The sequence below is a fragment of the Pan paniscus genome, chromosome 3, assembly GCF_029289425.2.
Source record: "Pan paniscus chromosome 3, NHGRI_mPanPan1-v2.0_pri, whole genome shotgun sequence".
Lineage (NCBI taxonomy): Eukaryota > Metazoa > Chordata > Mammalia > Primates > Hominidae > Pan > Pan paniscus.
Window position 1 is genome coordinate 142,206,634 of NC_073252.2, and position 23,514 is coordinate 142,230,147.

General features: G+C 37.3%; 1 long non-coding RNA gene across 1 annotated transcript; it reads left to right on the forward strand.

Annotated features, from left to right (window-relative positions):
* The first annotated feature begins 12,363 nt into the window (after positions 1-12,363).
* LOC134730211 (uncharacterized) lies at positions 12,364-21,988 on the forward strand. Its single transcript, XR_010111875.1, has 3 exons — positions 12,364-12,592; positions 13,228-13,326; positions 21,769-21,988. It is a non-coding gene; the product is annotated as an uncharacterized LOC134730211 (long non-coding RNA).
* The last annotated feature ends 1,526 nt before the right edge of the window (positions 21,989-23,514 follow it).

A 23,514-nucleotide genomic window follows, 5' to 3' on the forward strand; every position in this document is an offset into this window, starting at 1 on the left:
TGCCCTTTATCATGGCAACTGATCTAAAATTCAGAGAAGCTAAAGGAGAAAATAAAATAGAAGCTAGAGGAGCTGTGGTCAGGCTGCCATCACACACCAGCAAGGTGACCCAGCAGATCAGTGACAATGTGAGTGAACTGCAATAGCACCCAGTGATCTGTACAAAACTTCCCAGCACAAAAAGAAGATGGCTGCTGCTTCACCTCCACTTTACCAGTCTCACAAACATGTGTCTTGTGGCCACACTAAGCCCCAGAACTCTCCAAGAAAAGGAATTCTGATAAATGTAGTTCCAGCCTAGCTAAGCTTGTATAGTATAAATCCTCCATAAAGAGCTAATACATTTAATCTGGAATCATTCGTAAGTAAACCCGTATTATTAAATTTGGCTTAATCCAGTGGTATGTTCTGTCCTGCTTGGTCTAACACCTTGAGAATTTATACCCACACATATTTCCCATGTTTCTGCCAAAATAAAATTTCTTTTGGTATATAAGTTATTTCCTCCTAGGTCATCTTTTTTATTTTTCCTAGAGCATAATGAAATCTGGCCCTAGATATGAGTATAGTGGCAACCAGATAATTTAGATAGGTCTTAAATAGACCGAGAATCCTCTTGCATGACAAGTTTCCAAAGTGAACTCATAGGCTTTTCAAACACAGGGAAGAATATTATGCACAGACATGGGAAGCAAGCTATTTCCACAGACAAAGAAGGCTCATGACTTGGGAATCCCTAATCACACCCTCATCCGAATCCAGCCAGATATTCTTTATTCCAAATTTTAGGTTCTTCTCCTGCCCAATCAATGTCTTAACTTTCACATAACATATTTGGAAAAGCTGTGAATTTAATTGATGTTGTAATTCTGCTACCTACACAATTAAATTTTGGGTTTAATTTTCCAGCATTGGCCATGTTAGTGTAAAAAATAAGTTCTTTCTGAAAAAAAAATAAGAGAGCTTTGAGGGCTGTTGGAGAAACTCTCTATTAAAAAATAATAACAATAAAACCTTAAGTTGAGAGTTTAAAGACCTTAGCTTTTATTTATAGTTTTTTTTATTTTTATTTATTTTTGTGATGGAGTTTCACTCTTGTTGCCCAGGCTAAAGTGCAATGGCGCCATCTGAGCTCATTGTAAGCTGCGTCTCTCAGTTCAAGTGATTCTCCTGCCTCAGCCTCCCGAGTAGCTAGGATTACAGGCATGTGCCACCATGCTCAGCTAATTTTGTATTTTTAGTAGAGACAGGGTTTCTCCATATTGGTCAGGCTAGTCTCGAGCTCCCAACCTCAGGTGATCCACCCGCCTCAGCCTCCCAAAGTGCTGGGATTACAGGCATGAGCCACCGCGCCCGGCCTAATTTCATTTTTTAAATAAATGCTCCTCTGTAATCACAAGAATCCATTCCACACCACAAACTTTACAGTCATCTTTACTGCCATAATGGTCAAGTAAAGCAATCATTTTACCCTTAGATTCTTATTTCAGTAGGAATATTGTTACAACTAACCACAGATTGATTAATTCGATTGCCACTACTTGCAATGAATTAATAGCATCCCATTTCACATTGATTATGGGCTCAACATTTCTTTCAAGTCCAAAAACACAGCCAAAGTACTTACAAAATCCCATCTTTGAGGGGCTGCTACCTGAATCCACTCCTGATAGTAGTTATTGTACCAGTCAAGACCCAATTAAAAGGCAGAAACCACACCAATCATTTGAATAGAGGGAATTTTACATAAAGCATTTGTATCTAGGTATAAGGACATAGAATGAATCACTGAGTCTGTAAAACGAAAACTCTAAGTTAACTTAAGCAAAAGGAACACTAAGGTATCATGAAAATAATTCGTAAAGGAAGTAGCCACTACTCACAAGATTGGGGAGTGAATCTGTTTCTTCAAATGTCGGAAAAATTGCAAACTAGTTCACCTGTTGGAAAAATTGCAAACTAGTTCACTTGCTGCTGTAGAAAGGCAGTTCTTTTGATGAAGATGCCTTGCTAAATCAAAAGCATGCAAAAAACCCACAGAAAATAAACAGAAAAGAGAAGCTGCTTCTTCATTCTCTAACCTTGCAATCTTCCTCTTATTCTCCTTGTTACTACAGCCTAACAAGGAGGCAACTGTAAAAATTTGTGTTTACACAATCCAGGAAAAACAGTTTGCAGTTGAAAATGAAATAATTTGAAAATTATTGAAAATAATTTTCAAAACAGTTTTCAAAATAACTGAAAACTGATAAATGCTTAATTTTTTTCTTTTGCAATAAGCTTTTTTAGAACCAATAGCATATGTTTAATCAGTAATTACATAGTAATTTTCTATTTCTCAAGAGAGTTAATGGCAAATATATAAATTGCACAAAATATTTTTGACTTTATGGAGGTGTATAGGTATTACTAATCATATAAAAGCTGAAAGAAACAAATATGCTGAAGATACCACATACACTTAAAGGTTATTGACTATTTTTAGAAACCTGTACCCAAATATATCAATTTCACAGGTACATCTGCAGAAAGTGTGTATATATAGAGAGACCTTTGAGGGCTCTCTCTCTAAATATACACACTTTGAGGGCTTTGAGATATATATATATATATCTCTTTACTGAGATACATATATATATATCTTTACTGAGATATATATATTTAGGCCTGCTTCAAAGATATATATATATCTTCAAAGATATACATATCTTCAAAGATATACATATATATCTTTGAAGTAGGCTTTTTTATTTGGATCAAATAACTCTCTTTCTAATTTCATTCACTTTTGGATCTGTTTCTTGTGCACCCATGAATAGTGAAGTGATAGCTGTAATATGTTGTTTTTACTGGCAAGGGAAAATGTTTTAGTCTGTTTGGGTTGCTGTGAAAAAAGAATGCCATAGGTTAGGTAGGTGATACACAACAGAAATTTAGTTCTTACAGCTCTAAAGCTAGGAAGTCGAACATCAAGGCACTGACAGATTCAGTGTCTGTTGAGGGCCTGTTTCCTGGTTCATAGATGGTGCCTGCTCGTTGTGTTCTCACTTGGTGGAAAGGGCAAGGCAGCTTATTGGGGACACTTTTTATAAGGGCAGCAATCCCATTTACGAGGGTTCGACCCTTATGATCTAATCACTCCTAAAGTCCCCACCATGTAATGTCATCCAATTGGTGATTAGTTTTCAACATATGAATTTTGGGAGATACAAACATTTACACTACAGCAGAAAACATCTGTAACCAGTTAAAGAATGCCATTTTGTAGAAGTTTAACCAGGTGCTACTCATAGAAAATCAGTTATTTGTATTATTGGTTAAATTTCTTTCATCAAGTTCATGTAACAATCTGTTGAAGATGAATCTATAGTATTTTCAGTTAAAAAGTCCAACATTAAATATACATATTTTTGTAGTATTAATATGAATACAAATCTGGCAGAATGCAGCATATCGTGAATAATATAATGGTCTTACTAAATTAAGACATATAGAGAAAAATGTTCTCGAGATTGGCTGTGGTAACTATAGCCACCAAACTGCAGTAATCTATCAGTTGAAATAGAAACTGTAGATATCAAGATTTCTAAGCATTAAAGTAACTGACTACAAAAGTGTTATGATAAATTTTATGTTAAATACAAGCAAACAAACCTTTTGCAAGACCATATGTGCTTTCTGTCTTTCTGTTCATTTTCAGTCAGATTTTAGAAATGTTTCTGCCTTATGGAGACCTACTTTGTAAGTCAACCTGCAAGTCTCCATAATGGCTCTGCACATTTTCTTAAATAACTGCATTTAAAAATAATTGGTTGGAAATCTTTTATCAAAATCTTCAAGGAATTGGAAGCTAGAAAACTTCAAGTTTCACAATAACTACAAACAAAAGAAAATTTATCCCTACAAAAGCAGGGAGATGAACAAATTAAAAGATGAGACCTCAAATAATGAACAAGATTTAATTTTAAAATTCTGTAAATGCCTTTGAAATGACCTGTAAGAAAAATCTTTTGATCAAACTTGTTTTTTTGTAATTGGATTATATTATGTACCGGAATGGAATGAAATTGAAGAGACCTATGATTTTGCAGCATCTATTTGGCAAAACATTAAAAAGAATTATAAATAGAGAATTTATGAGTTTTGCCTTTTAAAATATTTGTGGAAAAGAGAAACTCTAAATTGAGGCCAAAAAGACAGTACCTATAAAAATATATGCACATTTATACATTTCATAAAAATCAGAATTGAGAATATCCTCCACTTAATAGAATTTTCTCTGAGCTTACTAGGTTCATCGGCACCCATAAATAGAATATTTTCTCAATTAAATTGTTATAGACTACAGAGAAAAGTAAACATGTGTCCATTTAAAATATATTCGTATAAAAAGTAACTTTAAGAAGATTACGGGCAATTTTTGAAAAATTAAAAAGAATAAAAGTAAAAAGAATGAAAGCATATTGAAATAATAATACATTATTGCATATAAAATCATATTACAGAAAAATATCAATGAATCCGTTTTAGAGAAAGAATGTGATTTGTGCTGTTTTAACGTCCAGATAATCTATATAATTTTTTAATATTTGGCATTAATTTACAAAGACATATGATTTTATTTTTTAGAAATAATTTTATTTAAAAAATAATTTTTGCAAAAAAACTTATTTTACAAGTCAGCCCATATAAATATTATAGCCAATTGGTTGTACAAATAAATATTTCAACAGTATAATTCTGATTAATTTTAATGTCTCCTTTCTTCCCACCGCCCCCAGCCCCCTTTCATTCTCAAAAGTGTTTTGGCTCAGTGTCTGAGTCTGCTTAGGTTGCCACAACAAAATAGCATGGATTGAGTGGCTTAAACAAAAGAAATTAATTTTCTCCCAGTTTTGGAGGCTGGAAGCCTGAGTTTAGGATGCCAGCAATGATCAGATTCTGGTGAGGGCTCTCTTCCTGGCTTGCAGATGGTCTCCTTCTCACTGTGATCTCACATGGTAGGGAGAGAAAGACCAAATACTCTGGTGTTTCTTCTTACAGGAGCACTAATCCCATCATGCAGGCTCCATCTTCATGACCTCATCTAATTCTAATTACCTTTCTAAGGGCCTATCACCAAATACCATCACATTGGAGGTTATGGCTCCAACATATGGATTTGGCAGGGGGGATACAATTCAGTCCATACTACTTGGACGATACTATTTTTTGTTCCATATTTAGAAATCTTATTTTCATGGAGTAAGAGGCATCTGGTCCATTGCCATTAGGTTCCAAGATGGGCCGTCTTTGCTTATATTTGCTTGTCAACACCTAGCTCCACAGCATCCAAATCAAAATGAACGTTTCCCTTTCATCTCTGTTTTCTAAGAATAGGTCATTCTTTATCCTCCTCTCCCTGTCTATGAAAGATTTCTCTTCTGGCCCTCTCTTAGCCACCTGTGTGTTCCTCTTGGGGGTATAGGGCCTCCTTTTCATCTTGCTAGGGGGTATGGGATTCTGTGCATTTTGCCTAAACAGTTCACTTCACCATTACTGCTCTACTGCTAAGATGCCATGATGAATACTGGGTTACTCAGTGAGGCTTGCAGCCTCCTTGGGAAGCTAGTCAATGCTTCTTTGTGGTCCAGGATACCCCCAAAATAATTTTAGGTTTTTTATTGTACAAAGTTTTAGATACAGATGCTTTCTGAACCACATCCTGTCCAGCTCTAGGATCCCAGTCTTTTGACCTGTCCTAGGAGACACCTCCCCATTTTGGCAAAACTGTGTGAATAATATCAGAATTGTAGAAAAAACAGATCTAAAACCACAATAAAATAAGGCCACTGCTATATGTATATACAAATAAGAGTTTAATGATCTTTTTAAGATCATTAAATTTGCTCAAAGCAAATTCTTCCATTTTCATAAACTTTTAGTATGTAAAACAAAAAGTAAATAAATCTGTTAAGGATATTATTACAATTTTAGGGTCTGAGCATGGTTATTTAAAAAACATTATGGAAATACAAATGAGAAATAATAGAAAATTTAATGTAAATGTAAAATAATTTATACAATTATTTTCTGTAATGCTTTATCTTTGAAATATAGTATTTATAATGGTGCTTTGCTTCTTTAAAAAGCTACAATACATTGTATATAATCCAGAGAGCGTGCATAGCAGCTCTGTTTAGAAAATAGGAAAGTACCATGTTAAAAAAAAAAAAAAAAAAGGCCTCTGTTTAGTGAGCCCACCCACCAACTAGGGGGAAAATGTTAAAATTTTTTTAAAAGGAGGATTGAATACATGGCGTTTTTAGTACTGCATCAAACAGGATTTTATGTTCTAAATAGTGCTCACTAAATGGGGTCTTAGAGTAATTATTCAATAAATTTACTCAGTAGGTATCTAATTTGAAAGTTCAATCCAACATAACTTTCCCAGTTTTTTGTTTTGTTTCATTTTTAAGGTGTGGAGTTTATTTTTCTGACATGATGGGGCAAAATAGAGAAATAGTAACAATAATCAACCTTTACTTTTGCAATCTATTTTCTAACTTTTATATATTTTTTTGCATTTGATCCTAACAACCTTCTGTGGAACAGAAGATATATGAGGAAACTTGTACCCCAAAATATAAATGACTAGAACAAGTTCACGCAGCTTAATTGAGACAGAGCCTAGATAAATGATCTGAGTTTTCCCACTCTGAGGTCTTTTTCTATTTTTACTTTTCTTTTAGACGACACTAGTTTTTAAAGTTTTTATTAATCGCTGCTGTGAAGCTCCATGTGTTAAATAAAATTATCATAAACAGTTTCCCCATTGTCTTGTGGAAATGGGGGTGCTGAGAAGATCCCTAAACCCTCTCAAGTTTCCCTTTCTCCCTTCCTGGTATCATGTGGGTGTCCTCAAGCTGCATGCATGTAAAAATAAACCCATTGGCTCTCTTCTGGGAATGTTTCCTGTGTCTCACCTGGGTGAACCTTGCACGCTGAGTTTTCCCTTAGCCAACAGAGAGCTGCAAGGGAGGGCACAGTGCAGGTCCAAGGTGGAAGGGTCACATGAGAGGACAAGTTATTGCCCCAGTTGTTGGAGCTTTGCCAACCTCCCTGCCTGCTGCCAACATGGAGATCCAGTATTCTCTCTGCTCTATCTTACTCATGTGGCATCACAGTCCTTTTGAAATTGCCCTCACAGGGTTAGTGAGAATTACAAGCCAGGCTTTAGGCAGAATTACAGTTAGGCATTGACTAGGGTGCACTGGTGCACTTCAACACACTTCCATGCAGCTGCTAACTAACCAAGAGTCATGTAGCACACTGACCACCTGCTCCCCCATTGTTCTTATGGATAGAATCTCTATCTATAGGCTGGACCTTTTAACCCAAGAATTGCTTGAGAATTGTTCTTCAGACCTGGATTCCAGCAGAGCGCCAGATGCCAACTGGCCTAAAGACCCCCATTGAGGAACCGACTCAGCACAGGAATGTGGTTTCTTCTTCATCTCCCTGTGTTATGACTTTACCCCTCACTTCTCAATCAATCAGCAATCCCCACATTTTAGCTCATCACCTGTCCAGACCCCTTTGAAGCCCCATCTGCAAACCTCTCAGGGAGTGGATTTGAGGTTTCCTCCTGTCTCCTCATTTGGCAGCCCTACGATTATTAAACTCTTTCTCTGCTGCAACGTCCAGTGTCTTGTTATGTTGACTCACTGCACATCAGGTAACAAAACTATTATGGCTATGCTTTAACTTTAAATCTCACCTTCTGCATGCTTCTTTTTCCCTTCTAATCCCCTGCATGCAGTCTTCCTCCTGACACAACTTTTCCTGGTATCAAATGACTGTTTTGCCAGGAAAAACTCTCCTTTAGCCTGGATCCAGGAACTCCTCCTGGCAGAACACTACATGACTGTGGGTCCCTTTGGTTGGCTCTTGAGGGCTAGAGAGAACAAGGCTCAGTTTCTCCTTCTTCACTCTCCACATTTAATTAGTTGTCTAATATAACTGTTTCCATCTGAGAGAATCGATGCCACCATTCTCTCCCATCACTTCATGCTTCAAACCCCCATTTTCTCTTGCCCAGACGCCACTCCTGGAGCAAATATATAAGTAAAAACCACCATTTTACTTCATGACATATGGAAAGGAGTGCAGGTTTGGGTGATTACCAGAAATAATATAATCTTTTTGATAGCAAATTATGCACATACTCTGAGTTTAAGGGAAATAGGAAACATTTCCTGACTTTTCCCACTGGGTGTCTTTCTGACTAGAGTCCACCTCATAAACAATAAGAATTCTCCCCCTGCTTGTTCCCTTCCTTCCTTTCTTTCCCACCCCATCACTCTGTTTCCGCCTTTACCCCATGCCTTACTCTACTCAAAAAGGCCAGAAGCCAGAGTGCCATTTTTATTCTTTTGTGGCCAAAGCTGACTGAACTTTTTGCCCTGAATTTTTGCACTTTTCTGAATGATGCTTTCACACAAATTCTCTTTTGCTATTTGTTAATCACTAGGTTTGCATAACTTTTTTAATGCGTTACTATGCCAAAATAACATATATCTGCAGCCTGAAGCTTCCCCTTGAACTACAGATTAATCTAGCCCACTTCCTTCTCAACATCTGCATTTGGACATTGCATCAGTCAGTTTCAACCACAGAGGCAGAACCAGTAGGAGCTATGTATTAAGAGATGTACTGCAAAGAATTGGCTTATGCAGTTGTAAGGGCCAAAAAGGCAAATCTGAAATTCACAGGGCAGGTCACCAAGAAGGGCAGGCTGGAACTTTCCTATGAGGCTGAAGCTGCAGGACAATGTAGAAATTATTTTCATCAGGAAAGTCTCAGCAATGCTTTTAAGGTCTTTCAACTGATTGAGTTAGGCCCTCTCAGATTTTCTTTGATAATCTCCCTTATGAAAGTCAGTTGGTTATAGACTTTAATCACTTCTACAAAATACCTTCACAACAACACTTAGATTAATATTTAATTGTGGTGGGGTGCAACCAACACTACCCCGATATATGGCACCTTGGCATTCTAAATATTTTAAGTTGAAAGAAATTGAGAAAACCACAGAAACAGAAAGGTCTTTCTGACCTTATCCTACCCCCTTTCTCCTGAAGCAGGCCATAGAAATTGAAATTCCCCTCTCTCCTTTCTCCTTGAAGCAGGCTGTAAAACCTAGGTAGGTCACTCTCTGACATTCTCTCTCCCTGCCCTGCTGAAGACCTTCTAACAACTATTCTACCCTATACCTGGAGCAAAGGAATGTCACACAGAGAGGCCAAAAAGAATCTGAACAAACAGGTCTTGCTAAGTTCCCCCCAGTTTATTACCATTAGATCTTACCCTTTTGTCTTCCAATCATACTTCTGCATGACTTTGCATAAACATGCAGTTTTTCCTGGGTCATTGGGATCTTCATTTCTGAAGGCTCCCATGTCACATAAAACTTTAGCGAATACATTTTTATACTTTACTCTCATTCGTTTGTCTCTTGTTATAGAGATGTGAGCCAAGAACCCTGCTATGAGTAAGGAAAGAAATCATTTCCCCCCTACAGTTGAATAACTGAGGACTTAACCAGGCCATCCCAGCCTAAGACCATCTTAGACATGTAACATATACTCCTCAAAATTAACATGTCCATACTGAACACCTAGTCTTCCCTCCACTTAGCCCCCTTCACAAACTGGCTTCACCTGCAATTGATACGGCTCTGATGAGTGGAGGAACACCAGGGCTCTTGTCTCACATCAAATTAGATAAGACAACACGAACACATGTGGAGTGGTTTTAAGGAGCAGAGAGTTTAATAGGGAAGAAGGGGCAAGAAGGAAGAGAGAAGGAAGAAGCTCTCCTGTACAGAGACAGAGAGTGGGGTGCTCCAAAGCCAGGAGAGGTAACCCTGCCTGCCACGGCTACCAGCCAGGTATATATACAGAGCCTGGAGGAGGCGGTGTCTGATTTGCATAGGGCTCAGGGGATTGGTTTGACAAGGCACGTCATTCACGTAGCCCTGAAAAAAGCTGGCCCTCCCACCCTAGCCTTTTAATATGCAAATGCAGGGCAGCCATGATGTTCTACACACGTGGGGATATGTGGGGGGTCATGTTGCCAGGAACCCCTGGGGCAAGAGCAAGAAGGCCAGGGGAATCGCCATGTTGGGTGGACTCAGTTTCTAACAGCTGGTATTTGGATATTAAAGGTTGCCCGCCTGGCTCTAAGAGCCAGGGCTTTATAAGAAATGTTTCTGGAGCAGTTTTTAAAATGAAAACTTCCCAAGGACCCCCTTTTCCTCTCTATCTGCCTAAAATAATTTCTCAGTAACTCCTACAGCAGAATGGCAAATCCATAATTTCAGTTGTTCAGGACAATAAAACATGAAATTAAGCTCTCTTCCTCTTACGCTCCATGTGGTAGACTAAATAATGGCCCCCAAAATATGTCCACACCTTAATCTCCAGAACATTTTTATGGCAGATGAAATTTGCAAATGTGACTATATTAAGATGGGGAAATTATCTTGGATTATCTGGGTGGAGCCAATGTAATTGCAATAATCTTTGCAGGAAGGATATAGGCAGAGTCAGTCAGAGGAAAAGTCAGTGTGATGATGGAAGGAGGGACCTGGGTGATGTGCTTTGGAGATGGAAGGAGGAGTCATAAACCAAGGAATACAGGTGGCTTTTAGAAGTTGAAAAAGGTGAGGAACAGATTCTCCACTCAGCCTCTAAGTGAAATCAGCCCTGTTGACACCTTGACTTTAGCCCAATAAAACTGATTTTAGACTTCCGACCTCCAGAATTGTAAGATAGTAAGTTTATGCTGTTTTAAGCCACTACATTTGTCATGATTTGTTATAGCAGCAATAGAGAACTAATACACTCATTTCCAATATGAGGCAATATGCTGTCATAGACACTACCTTCAATCTGTCCATGGTGGAACCACTGTTTACCATCTCTTCTACTACCACCTGGTCCTAGTCTTCATTATCTCCATTCTGAATGATTTCAGTAGTCTTCTACCTGTTTTTATCCACTCTTCTCTATTCTTTTGCCTTGTCCACCTAGTCAGCTACTGCTAGGTTTGGCAGCTTTTTAAGAATCAGGAAAAGGTGCCTCTTCCTCCAGACAGACACAATCCCATGCCAGGGTACATGGTGGGGCAGGCAGAGTCCAGATTGAATGTCACCATATGGAATGCAACCTCCATGATTGTGTGTAACATCGCTGCCCATGGTTCTTTCCAACAGCAGTCTGAATAATGCCTTTAAAATACATGTAAGTCAGATTACCTTGCTGCTGTGCTCCAAACGCTCATGTCTCCGCATTTTACTCAGTCTTTACAAGGGGACTTCCAGCCCTTTGTCATCTGGCCCTTGTTACCAATCATATCTCATCTTTACTCTTCTCCCACTCATTCACCACTTATTAAAATCAGCCTTGGTGCTGTTCTTCAAACATGACAGACATGTCCTCACCTCAGGGTCTTTACTCTTGCTCTTTCTTCAGGCCACAGTGATTTGTCTACAATATCCAAATAGGTGTCTCACCCCCCTTCAAGTATTTGGTCAAATGTCCCTTTCTCAGTGACACCTACTCTGACTATTTTGTTAATATTGGCAACCCACACCTCTACCTCCACACTTCCCAATCCCTTTATTCTGCCTCAGTTTCTCCTATAACACATAATCCTCTGACATTTTATATATAAATTATTATATTTGTTATAAGCTCTGAGAAGGTAGGGGTGTTTGATTTATTCACTCCTGTATCATCAAATAATATGTAATATTTAGTACATGCCCAATATTTGAATGAATGAATGAAAAAATTCCTTTTTATCTCAATTTGGGCTTTCCTAGAAGTGGACCCTAACCCAGTGATCCAGGTGCATGTAATTTATTTGGAAAGTGACCCCAGTAAACACTGCTAGGAGAATGGGGAAGCAAGACATGAAGCGAAGGCAGGCTATGAAGAGAGTTTTCAAACCCTCATGCTCAAGCCCACCGGGGGTCCCTGGGAGCCAGTGAAGATTACAAGCCTCAGAGCTGTCGCCCTGAGAGGCTAAAGAGTCTGGATTTTTATCCGACAAGTACTGAGAGGGACATTTATTTTCTGGCCCTGCCTTTCTGCCATGCGCACAGGGCATAACAGACTCCATCCTCCAAAGTCTTCAGTGAAAGAGATCACTGCCAGCAGCAGAAGTCAAGCCAGTTCCCATGGAACTGTGAGGCCCAAAGGCACACGCATGGGACGTCAAAAGCATCTGGTATGCTTCCCCGCCAGGAATAAGAGGAAGAACCTCTATGTGCCACATAAGTAAAGTTACGAATAGGGCAACTTGATAATACTATAATGTTCGTGTTGTGACACCCATCTTATCTGTTGGAGGATGAAGATGGGGAGTCGACAGAGGAGATGAGGGCACTTAGTGGCTGTCCTGTGAGACTCAAGAAGGGAACAGCTTCTTTCTGAGAACTGATGAGAAGCCCGAACCAGGACCCAGTAGAAGAAAAGGAACCCCTTGAGTTGCTGTTTGGCTGTTTATAGACAGCGTCCAAGTTGGTCAGTGCCGTTGACAATAGGTACTGCTAAATATTTTGAATATTAACCCTTAGAAGTGGCCTATTCACTAAAACAGAACTGGAATATCAAAGGGTCACCAAAGCACTGAGGAAGCCCTGGGGCAGACATGGGGATCTGGAATGCAATAAGAAGCATCAAAGAGCGGGGAGTAATGGGTTGAGGGGATGAGAGGGTGGGTGGTCTGGGTAAATGCCTAAGATGAGAACAGTTCTCTTTAGATGCTTTTATGTTTTTCCGTAGCGTGATGTGTTGATAGATCAGATAGTTTAGGGGGCCTGGGAAAGGGTACATATGTAAGATACCTTATAGGCAGGACAGCCTTACCATGAATTCTCTTTGATCTTTTAATCCACCAGAGTCAGGTGCATTCAGAATCCACAAAGAGAAATCTTCCCTAGTGACTATGATGATGCATGTTCCATCTACAACAGGTTGCCAAAGATCCCTGCCTATTTCCTATTTAGGAGTTGTGGGTGCCTCAGGGGTCATATTGTACTTTTGTCTGACCCCCCCAAAAGCATCTCTTTGCAATGTAAAGAGAGAGTCAGAATTCTCCCCTTCCCCACCCAATTCTGCCAGAATGTGTTTAGGCCTGATGTTATTTTTCCTCTAAGCCTATCCTCATTTTTCCTAGGTGCTTGGCTGAAAGCATGGGCTAAATTGGATGACTGATAATGATGACAGTTAATGCTGTGGTAACTGAACATAAAGAAAAGAAGTAAAAAAGAAACAAGTGAGTAATGAGAAACAGATTATTTGAGTCCTGCAATGAGACCTCTAATACGATGGTGGAAGTTAGAGTTGAGGAAGTCCAAGGTGGAAATAATGAACTCCAGGATAAAGCGCTGTCACGAGGCATGCCTTATTGTTCCAGATAAGTTAAAACAGCTTCCAATGGTATAAAACATCACTTTGAATTCTCGTCAAAGCAGGGAAACCATGGTCTCAGGGTGAATGTTCCAATGGCAGCCTGACCAGCGTCACTTCACAACCATGACCACGTCTAAAACTGAAAGATGACTTTAGCCGCTGTTCCCACAAAATGGTTTCAACACGATGACAGTGTAATGCAGAAAACCTAGAGCTAAAAAACTGAATGTATATTCTCTTTAGAGTAAAAGGAAATGACTACAAGCCTGGTAATAAATGTGGCAGCTTACTAGAAAGGCAGGTTTAAAGAATAAGGAAATTCATGTTAGAGCTTAAATTGAAAACAGGTGCCAAGCCTATTTCATGGATCCATAGAATGTCAGAACTGGAGGAGACCCAGAAGTGACTCATCCAATTCCCACATTTGATGTATCAGGAAACTCAGGTCACAAGAAGTGAAGTGACTTGTTCAATGCCACACACAGTGTCAGATTTATCTCCTAATTTAAAATTTAGTCTTCTTTTCAGACATTTGAATACCTCTGCCAAAAAAATAATAAAAGAAGCCTCTGCTTTTTTAAACAAGATCTATTATAAATTTGAATTCTAAAAAAATGACACCTATCTGACCATTTTCTCTACTACCACATCCTCTAACACCTTACATTTGAACCACATTTTCACCAGTGGTGACACATTTTCCCAGTGTCTTAGGTGGTTCAAAACGCTGGAGCCCTCCCTGAGTGTTTTCTTCACTTGACTCTTTCCGTCTCTCCCTATAGCCAAAGTACCAATATAAGCCTCAACAAATCTACTTTATTGTATCAGTGGTCTTTTACCTATACTTTTTGCTTCCCACATCTTCCTTCCATTATCAACCTTAAACATTGGGAAAATTATCATGTCATTTTCTGATTCCAAAATCTCTAATATTTATTTCATACCCAGAAGGGAAAATCTAATCTCTTCCACTAACAATCTCCATTATGGAATTAAACCCTCCCTTATGCATTAACAAATAGCTGCCATTACTCACCAGTAGGAGACTCTAGCATCTCTCCTCTTTACTTTTTCAGAAATGCACTCCATATACATCTTCTGCACCTGTACACATTCACACCTACCCCAACAGTAATCCTTTTCTATCCATCTTTGTCTGTTTTGTGCTATTCTAACAAAATACCACAGACTAGGAAATTTATAATGAACAGAAATATATCTGCTCATAGTTCTAGAGACTAAAAAGTCAAAGATCAAGGGGCTAGCCACTGGTGAGGGCCTTCTTGTTGCATCATCTCCATGGCAGAGGTGGAAGAGGAAAAAGGGGGAAGAGAGAGAAAGAGAAAGAGGCCAAAGTCATCCTTCCATAAAGAACTCACTCCTGAGATAACCACATTAATCCTTTCATGCAGGTAGAGCCCTTATATCCTAATCACCTCGTAAAGGTCTCACCTCCCAACATCACCACATTGGGGATCAAGTTTCCAGCACATGAACTTTAGGGAACACATTCAAACCATATCACTATCCAAATACCACCTATTCTTCAAAGCCTAGGGAAAAAAAAATCAAAAACAAACATTTCTGATTATCAGCTCATGAGTGTTTTCCGTTTCTCTGAATCCCTCAGTATATATTATATTGCTTTAATAGCTTCTTAACTATTCTATATGAATGTCGCAACAGCTTGCACTGCCACAACTTATAACTTAATTGCAACATTTCTTTTGTGTCCTTTTCAACAGCTTCTATACGGAATGCTCAATAAAAGCCTGCCAAATGAATGAATGATGCAATGGAATGCCTGAGGAATTTGGGCTATACATAAAATATTTAAATATATTAATATTAGTCAGTATTCTACTCTTACCTCTTTTATGTAGTGCCAAGAAGGCCATCCTGTAAGAGCGTACTTGCATAAAAATTCATGGAAGTTACTCATCCAGATCCACTACTGCCACCTGTTTTGGAAACTCCCTTTTGTCTCCAAATGGAGTGAAAAGAAGGATGAGATAGTCTCTAAAAACCATGTTTCTGAGCTGATGGCAATTCATTCATTAATTCATTCAGCAGTCCGTCAGTCAATCAGTTGGTCAGTCAAGAAATATTATTTGAGTATGGATTTTACCAGAATATCTTTAGTCTTATATTTTTATTCCAGTGGGCATTTAATCAAGACTCTGCTTTACAATGACATCCTATTTCTCTTGTAATAATAGCAATAACAATAGTAATAATGCTAACAGTAATTTAAAAACTACTATGTGTTAGACACTGTGCTAAATGCTTTATATGTATTATTTCATTCATTCCTCACAATGACCCCAAGCAGTAGACGTTACTATTATCTTCATTTTGCAAATGAGGACATTTATGCCCATCATGGAGTGTCTCTTTATTATATCAGTTTTTTAAAGTGCCCTCTGGTAGCATCTAGCAGCTTAAACTATTGAATACCAAATTAAATAATCTTTTTCCATCCACTGCTACCACCAGATAATCTTCTTTCTCACATATATAACTTCATATTAAAAAGATATCTTTTTCCTAGGAAATGTTCACTATTGTCTTTCTTATATATTTAATACAGTAGACACGTTCACACCCTTACACTGTAGAAATTTCATTTCCACTATATCTATACTCTGGAATATTTAGAATATGTTTAACTTTGAAATTTAATGAGCGATGTAGAATTATATTTTTATAAAATTATTTTCTAATAATAAAATTTCATTATAAGTCCTGCTTAAATTTATGCTACAAAAATTATTTATTGTATTATGAACATGTTAATTACCTATACATCCTATAAAAGTGAATGATTAATCAGGGACATTCTACTCTGTACTAGAAAGCACTCAAGGACACCTCTCTCTGTCTGCAGATGGAGTCATTAGGGACTCATGATTGGGTCACTGTAATAGTGAATGAAGCTTTGAGTGTGAAGTGGAAAGAGATTACCCATTTAAAGTTAAACTGGAACTTAAATTCTCACTTATCTGATTTTAGCCACTTTTTTTGTGTACTTTCTTCCTTTCCCAGATGTGAAACTAATTTAGCAGGTTAGGGCCTAAAGGCAATTCTCACAGGTAAGCTGTGTTTCTGAATGCCAAGCAGGAACCAGAGGAAAGACCCACATGGAAGAGTTGAGCCAGCTGCCTGGGCCTGTCTCTAACTTCAATTTTGTGCTAAAGGGTCAAGGCGCTTAAGCATGGTTCTTCTCAGAATGTCACATAGGAGATGATATATCTGGCATCCTTAGTAAGAATGAATGAATGAGCACCAATAATGAAGTATGCTTTTGCCTTGGAGTATGTTTTTGCATAAATCATTTAAGAAATTCAATATTGGGATAAGATTAGATAATTAGGGTCCTGGCCCTGTGTTTCAATCCTACCTGGACTGACTAAGTTAGAAGTGACGACAAATGCTAATAATTTGAATACTTTTTAAAATCAGGGTATTGAAAAGAGTGATGATGTTGCTCTGATTTTCCCTGATGCTGAGAGGTTGCACATTCAATTTGCTATAGTATTACCATTTTGGTGAAGTTCCTTTTAGATTATAGTTCAAAAATTAAAACGATATAATCTCATTCATGAATTCTAAACATTTTATAACTGGCACAACTGTCCTTCTCAATTTCTTTTATTTAGAGTCATTTAACAAGGATATGATCTTCTTTCTCTTGCCTTTTTCACACTTAACACTGAAAGCTTAACCAACTCCATTCAGAACTAAAGAAAGGAACAATGTGGTTTTGTACTTCATAACAGCAATTGCTCTATTTATAAGGAACAGCTTTTCTACGGACTCTTAGGAGAAACATCCATCTCCAGCCCCCATCTCTTCTTGCACTGGCTTTCATAAGATTCATCTCTTCATATTTATTGCCCCACCACAAGGAAGGGAAGGGAAAGCTTTGGTCCCAGTTTTATTTATTTATTTATTTATTTATTTAAATGTGTCCTTGTTTCTAGTGAAAGAAGTAAGTAGGAACTAAGTGGTGGTGAAATAATGTATTCAGGCACATTGCCCAGCCTCTTTCTCCATGCTTTTCATAAAAGGAACCACGTCAAGGAAAAAAGGAAACTTCTGGTCCTAGATCCTCTGAGTGCTGGTTACAAAGAGTCACAAAGGTGGTGATTTAATGCTGGTTTTCCACCCACACAGGGCACAGCCCCACAGCTCCCATCCAAGGAATTAGTGCCAAGCTAATTCATAGCCTTAAAAGGGCCAACTGAAGTTTTATAATTTTGTGTCAGTTGAATGAGTTATTTAGCTTCTTCGTTTATCACTCACAGCCAGTCCTGAAATGGTGTTAGCCCTCCTATGGTGCGCACCACAGGAAACTGAGGCAATTAGGGAGATCTTTGTCCTCCAGTAGGGTCTTTCATTCCATATGAATGCAAGGGAAAAAGTTGAATCCATTGTAGTCAATTACAAAACTAAAATGTTCTGTTTCATTATTTAGTTAGTTAATACGTCTCTATGTTGTACAAAGCACCGGTACCTACACTCTGTAGCTCTTAATCATGCTTTCAATTGATTCTGATTCACAGTTGCCCAACCACTTAAATATATGAAATTAATACATTGTCATTGCTAACTATAATTTGGGAGGGAAAAACCATTAATACAAGGGGTTCTTCAGAATAGACACAATAAAATGTAATGAAAATGTTGGGACTCATTATTTGGAGTTAATTACTTGCAAAGATGCTTTTTGTTTAAAACTGAGTTTGCACTGTGTACTTACATGAGGATGGAGTGGTGTAACACGGAAAGTTTACACAAAGTTTATTAAATAACAAGAAACTGTGTATATACATAATGTATTTATTTACCTATTCATATAATATTTTAAAAATATATATTTTTTGTTTGCTTTACAATTTTCAACTGATTTTACTTAATTTTTACAACTTGACAATATAATTCTAAAATTTACATTGAAAAACAAAAGGACTAAAAAGGCCATAAACTAAATATTGAAAAAGGAGAACAAAGATGAAAGATTTACATAGATTTCAAGAACTGCTATAGCTACAGCATTCAAGACAGTGTGTTTTTTCTTTACAAAAATATATATTGAGTGAGTCCTATATAACTTCAAATGTAACATTAAAACATTTTTTTGAAGTCCAAATACCTTTTGTATAGTTTTTATACATATGCCACTGTTGAACACAATTGTCATCAATAATACACTTTCCCTACTGAAACCACTGGTGTAATGACTAAACTTTGAAATACCCCAGCAGAGATAAGGCAACCCAGTGGGGAAGCATATATCATGGTGGTTCAAAGCACTAACAATGAAGTCAGGCTTGCCTTCAGAACCTGCTCTGCCACTTACCAATATTGAAGAATCCTAGGCAAAATACCTCTTTAATGTATAAAAAGAGCTAACATTACTATCTCTCACATTGTTATAAGGGTTAAATTAGATTAGAGTGCTTAGCAGAGTGGCCAGCAAATAGCAAACACTCAATAAATCTTCACTCATTTTATTAATAATAACATACTTCTCAGTCTTCCAAATGGTGATTCAGGTTAGTAAAGAAGGAAATGCTTTTTAAGAGAAAATAGAAAGAAGCAGACAATCTCTTTTGAGGGACTTCCATGGCATATTGATGTTTTTTAAATAAAAATTGTTGTTTGCTTGTATGGTTCCACAAAACGTGTCATGGTGAAAAAAAAGCAAAAGCAGAAGAATGGAATTGTCATCCACAACCAAAAAAATTTTCCTTGGGATAACTTAACAAGATAGTAAAGAAAAGTCAGAGAGAGTGAGTAAAGAGACACAGAAGTCTGAAAGTCACATCTGAGAGATACCCATCACATTTAACAGTGACAAATATTAACTAAGGTGAGAGGAGTCCGAAGAAATAATAAACCTTCCAGCCATGACAGATGACAGTGTTATACCAGAAAACTTGTAAGACAACAAAGGAAGACATAACTGTAGATCACTCACATCAACACGATTGACAATAATTTTTGGAAGTATTCACAAGTGTGGCATATTCTTTTAGCAACTTAGTCCTAAGTATTTTCAAAATACTTGATTTTCACATAATAGCAGGGAAAAGCATAAACCATACAAGAATGCTAATATACTCCTCAAAGAACTGAGAACTATCACGAATATAACTTTGCTGCCTTCAACTTTCCGTCACCAGTTACTATAGACTAAGTGCATACTCACATCTATATTCCAATTACTGAAAAAATAGGAAAGGGTACAGAATTCAAATGTATAAAGAAATAAAAAAATATCCAGGTTAGTACAATTGAATGTCAAAACAACTATTTTCCTTAATAAACTTATGATGAGAAAGCATTCAAATTGGTTGCATGCTCACTAATTTGATAAATATGTGAGATTAACTAAATCATCCAGTTTCTCACTTGCTTTTTTTGGGTCATAGTCTAGCCATGCAATGGAAAAATGCAACCAAGTCAGAATAAGAGAAGGGTAGTGGGTCCCATGTAGGTGGAACTGGACCTGTTGGATACTAAGCTGAGGTGAAGAGGTAGCTTGGAATATCGAATCCAATAATCCTGAGTTCTAATGTCAGATATTACATAAACTTTTGTGTCTTTGGAAGAGTCAACTTCTCTTTCAGGGCCAACATCTTCTGATATGCAAAGTTGGGAAGTCAAAGTAGATAATTCAGGTTTCCTCCAACCCTACCATTCCGTGATTTCAACTGTTCCTTTTGTTGCCTTTGTTATTCCTTTTGCTGCATCTTTCATTACTACCATCATTTCTCTGCGAACATGAGGATAGAGAAAAAGGTTTGGTTGGGAAAGGGACATGGGGTGTTTTTATGGTCTGAAAGTTTCTTTTCTTTCCTAATTCATATGTTGAAACTTAATCACCAGTGTGATGGTATTTGGAGGTGGGGCCTTTGGGAAGTGATTAGACCATGAATTCAGAATGTTCATAAATGGGACTAGTAACCTCATAAAAGAGGTCCCAGAGAGCTGCCTCCCCACTTCTACCACACGAAGACACAACTAGTAGGCATCATCTTTGAACCAGAAAGCAGGCCCTCACTAGACACCAAATCTTCTGGAACCTTGATCTTCAACTTAACCTCTAGAACTGTGAGAAATAAATGTCTGATGTTTATAAGCTACTCAGTTTATGGTAGTTTGTTATATAGCACACCAAATGGACTAAGACAGATGTTATAAAAAATAACTCTGGATAAAGGATGTATGCAAAGTAAAAGCCAATTTGTTGAATAATCACTGCCTTAGAAGTTGTGGTCGCTCTTTTGTCATCTTAGACGTGTTCAGCACTTATATAAATAACTATTAATGCAGTTGCTTGAAAATGTAATAGATCAATGCATAATCATGTATCTGATGGTTTAATGGTAGCTATAACTAAGGTGATCAAAGTTCCCTAATGTGTAAATTGAAAACATTGGACAGGCTTCATGTATCCTCCAAGATTTATTTCTGCTGAAAGTTACATGTTTCTTTTGCAAAGCCTCACACCATAAATTAATTACCTTTTCCACTGTCACTAAAGTTTTATCTCACCCTTACAGCCTTTTTCTTGGCTGGAGTGGTTACTGAAATAATTTTATAAATTACTTCTTATTCTTAAATGAAGTAGAAGATGGAGGTATTTGCAGCATGGCTCTAAGTCGCAAATGAGTCAGCATTCTGCTATGATTCATCTTTACTTCTATCTGCTGGCTGAAAACTATCACTTCTTTAGGCTCCTCTATGTTTTCTCAACAAACAAACTCTTGTTTTTCTTTTCAGGGCCACTTTTTTATGAAAAATAATTTATTATTAATTTATGAAACAATCTGCATGTCAAGCAGAAAACAATAAAGCTATAAATTTTTGTTTGTGCTACATATACTGGCCCAATCCATGATGCGTGCTCACTTACAGACTAGTTACTTACAGCTGATGCAAGCCTCACAGATTACAAAATTCATTTCTCATACTTTCTTTACATTTTTTTGACTGCTCACTAAACATCAAGCACTGCACTATGCATTTTATTTTGCATTTTATTAACTTAATCCTCATAATAACTTTATGAGTTAGGTGTTATTATTAACTCATTTTACAGACGAGAAAACAGGCTTAAAAGATTGAGCAATTAGTTCAAGTTCACTCTTCACTGGTAACAAAGCCAAGACATGACTTCAATTTCAACTCCAAAGCCTTCCTTAAATATACCCTTTAGCAAAATTAGGGATTACTAGATGCCATGAACCTTGCGAATCACTTTCAAATTGCTGATATTGCAAATTTGCATTCACAGATATCAAAAAGCACAGTTCACTGTTCTTCATGTTGGAAGAGATGATACAGATGTTGATAAATATGTAGCCGGACCCGAAAGCAACAATATGTGAAAAAGTGTTCTGCATACTACAAACCCAAAGGATATTGGTGTCTGTTAAGTAAATGCAACAGTTTATTTATTCCCTTGATGAATTATAGACTATAATGTGGCTGAACTTTTCTATTAATCACAAATAATAAACATGGCTTTTAAAAATTTTTCCTCATAGTTTCTCATTGTTTTTTTGACTACCATCAAGATCATCCCACCGAAAAACTGTTTCCTCTTTGGCGTCATCATGCTTGCCCAATTTTTAATACCTTTCATTTGAATTGTGGCTTTGAATAAAGTATCTACTGTGTCATGTCATCTTAATCTTTGACAAAGAATAAAAACCCACAATTATTAATGCTGTAACTTTAACGCAGGTTTCTAATTTTGGTACCTGGTGGTAGCATTTTTTTTGTTTAGAAAAATATTTTTTCTTCTGTAGAAAAGAATAAAAACTGTAAAAGGTATTGAGTTAACATTTCTTAATATATAAAAAACAGTCCCATTTTAACTTTCCTCCTCTACCCTTTATTGCTAGCCTTGGAAAGCAAGGTGGGGAGGGGCATATTCAGGTCTTAACCTCCCTAGCATTTGAGTGCAATTAACAGGTGGATAAGAAATTTATTTTTCTTAGTACAGTTATATGTCTGGAATTTATTTAGTGGTTTTAAGTGAGACTAGAAAACAGGATTGCAAATAGGGTGGGAAAAATAAGCCAGAAAAACCAAGATAATTTCCAGTTGAATTATGACCTCAACTGGGTTCTGGAGAATGGAATTTTCATAATTCACAATCTTATATTGGCTACTTCTGGAGACGTGGGGCTGAAGGCAATATCCTCTGTAGAATCCCTGTTCTATTTCCTGCCCTGTTTGTCTGTAGCCTATATTCCTGCTTCACTAATTGATTGTTTTATATGCTAGTTTCCTAAAAGGAATTAAGGTGGATTCCATTACTAAGGAAAGAAATACTTGTACCATGACACTAGCCTAAGAATAATTAAGACAGTGAAGCAGAAATGTAAATTTTCACCTTCCCAGCTGTCACTGAAAACATGTTTACCCATGTAGTGAAAATAGCTAAGAGTAAAAATTTAAACAAACTCTGGAAGAGCAATTACTAAAAGAAAACAGAGTCAGACCATAGAAAGTCTGATGCAAACAAGAGGAAACAGTGACAATACATAGTTGCTACTCCAAACCAACAGAGGAAAGAATTATGCTAAAAGAAAAAAGAAAGGATTCCAATAAGAGATAAGTTAACACAACTGGAAATGAATGCTCTCTATGAATAAGCCCTCCCTTAAAATGTTTCTGGATGCAATATTCATTCCTGGCACAGGAAGTAACCAAATGTCACCCAAACGATCTGGAAATTAATGTCACCTCCTAGTATATTCTTTATTTTCAAGGAAACAATATACCCTCAGATTTATTCTGCCTAGAAAATCCACTTCAGAAAATGAGACAAGGGAGTAAAAGGTAAATATGCACAAGCAGCTTCACTGCCTAGGTCTGACTGAGTCAGGGTGGATTGCAGATAGAAAGAGCAAGAAGTGCCACTTTGCACATTTTCTGTCTTTTCTGTCTGCTTGGTGCTGCTGCCAGTTAATGTTAGAGGAGCAGGACTCCTGTTTGGAGCTGCTTCCCTTGGACTTTTGTGGGTCCACCC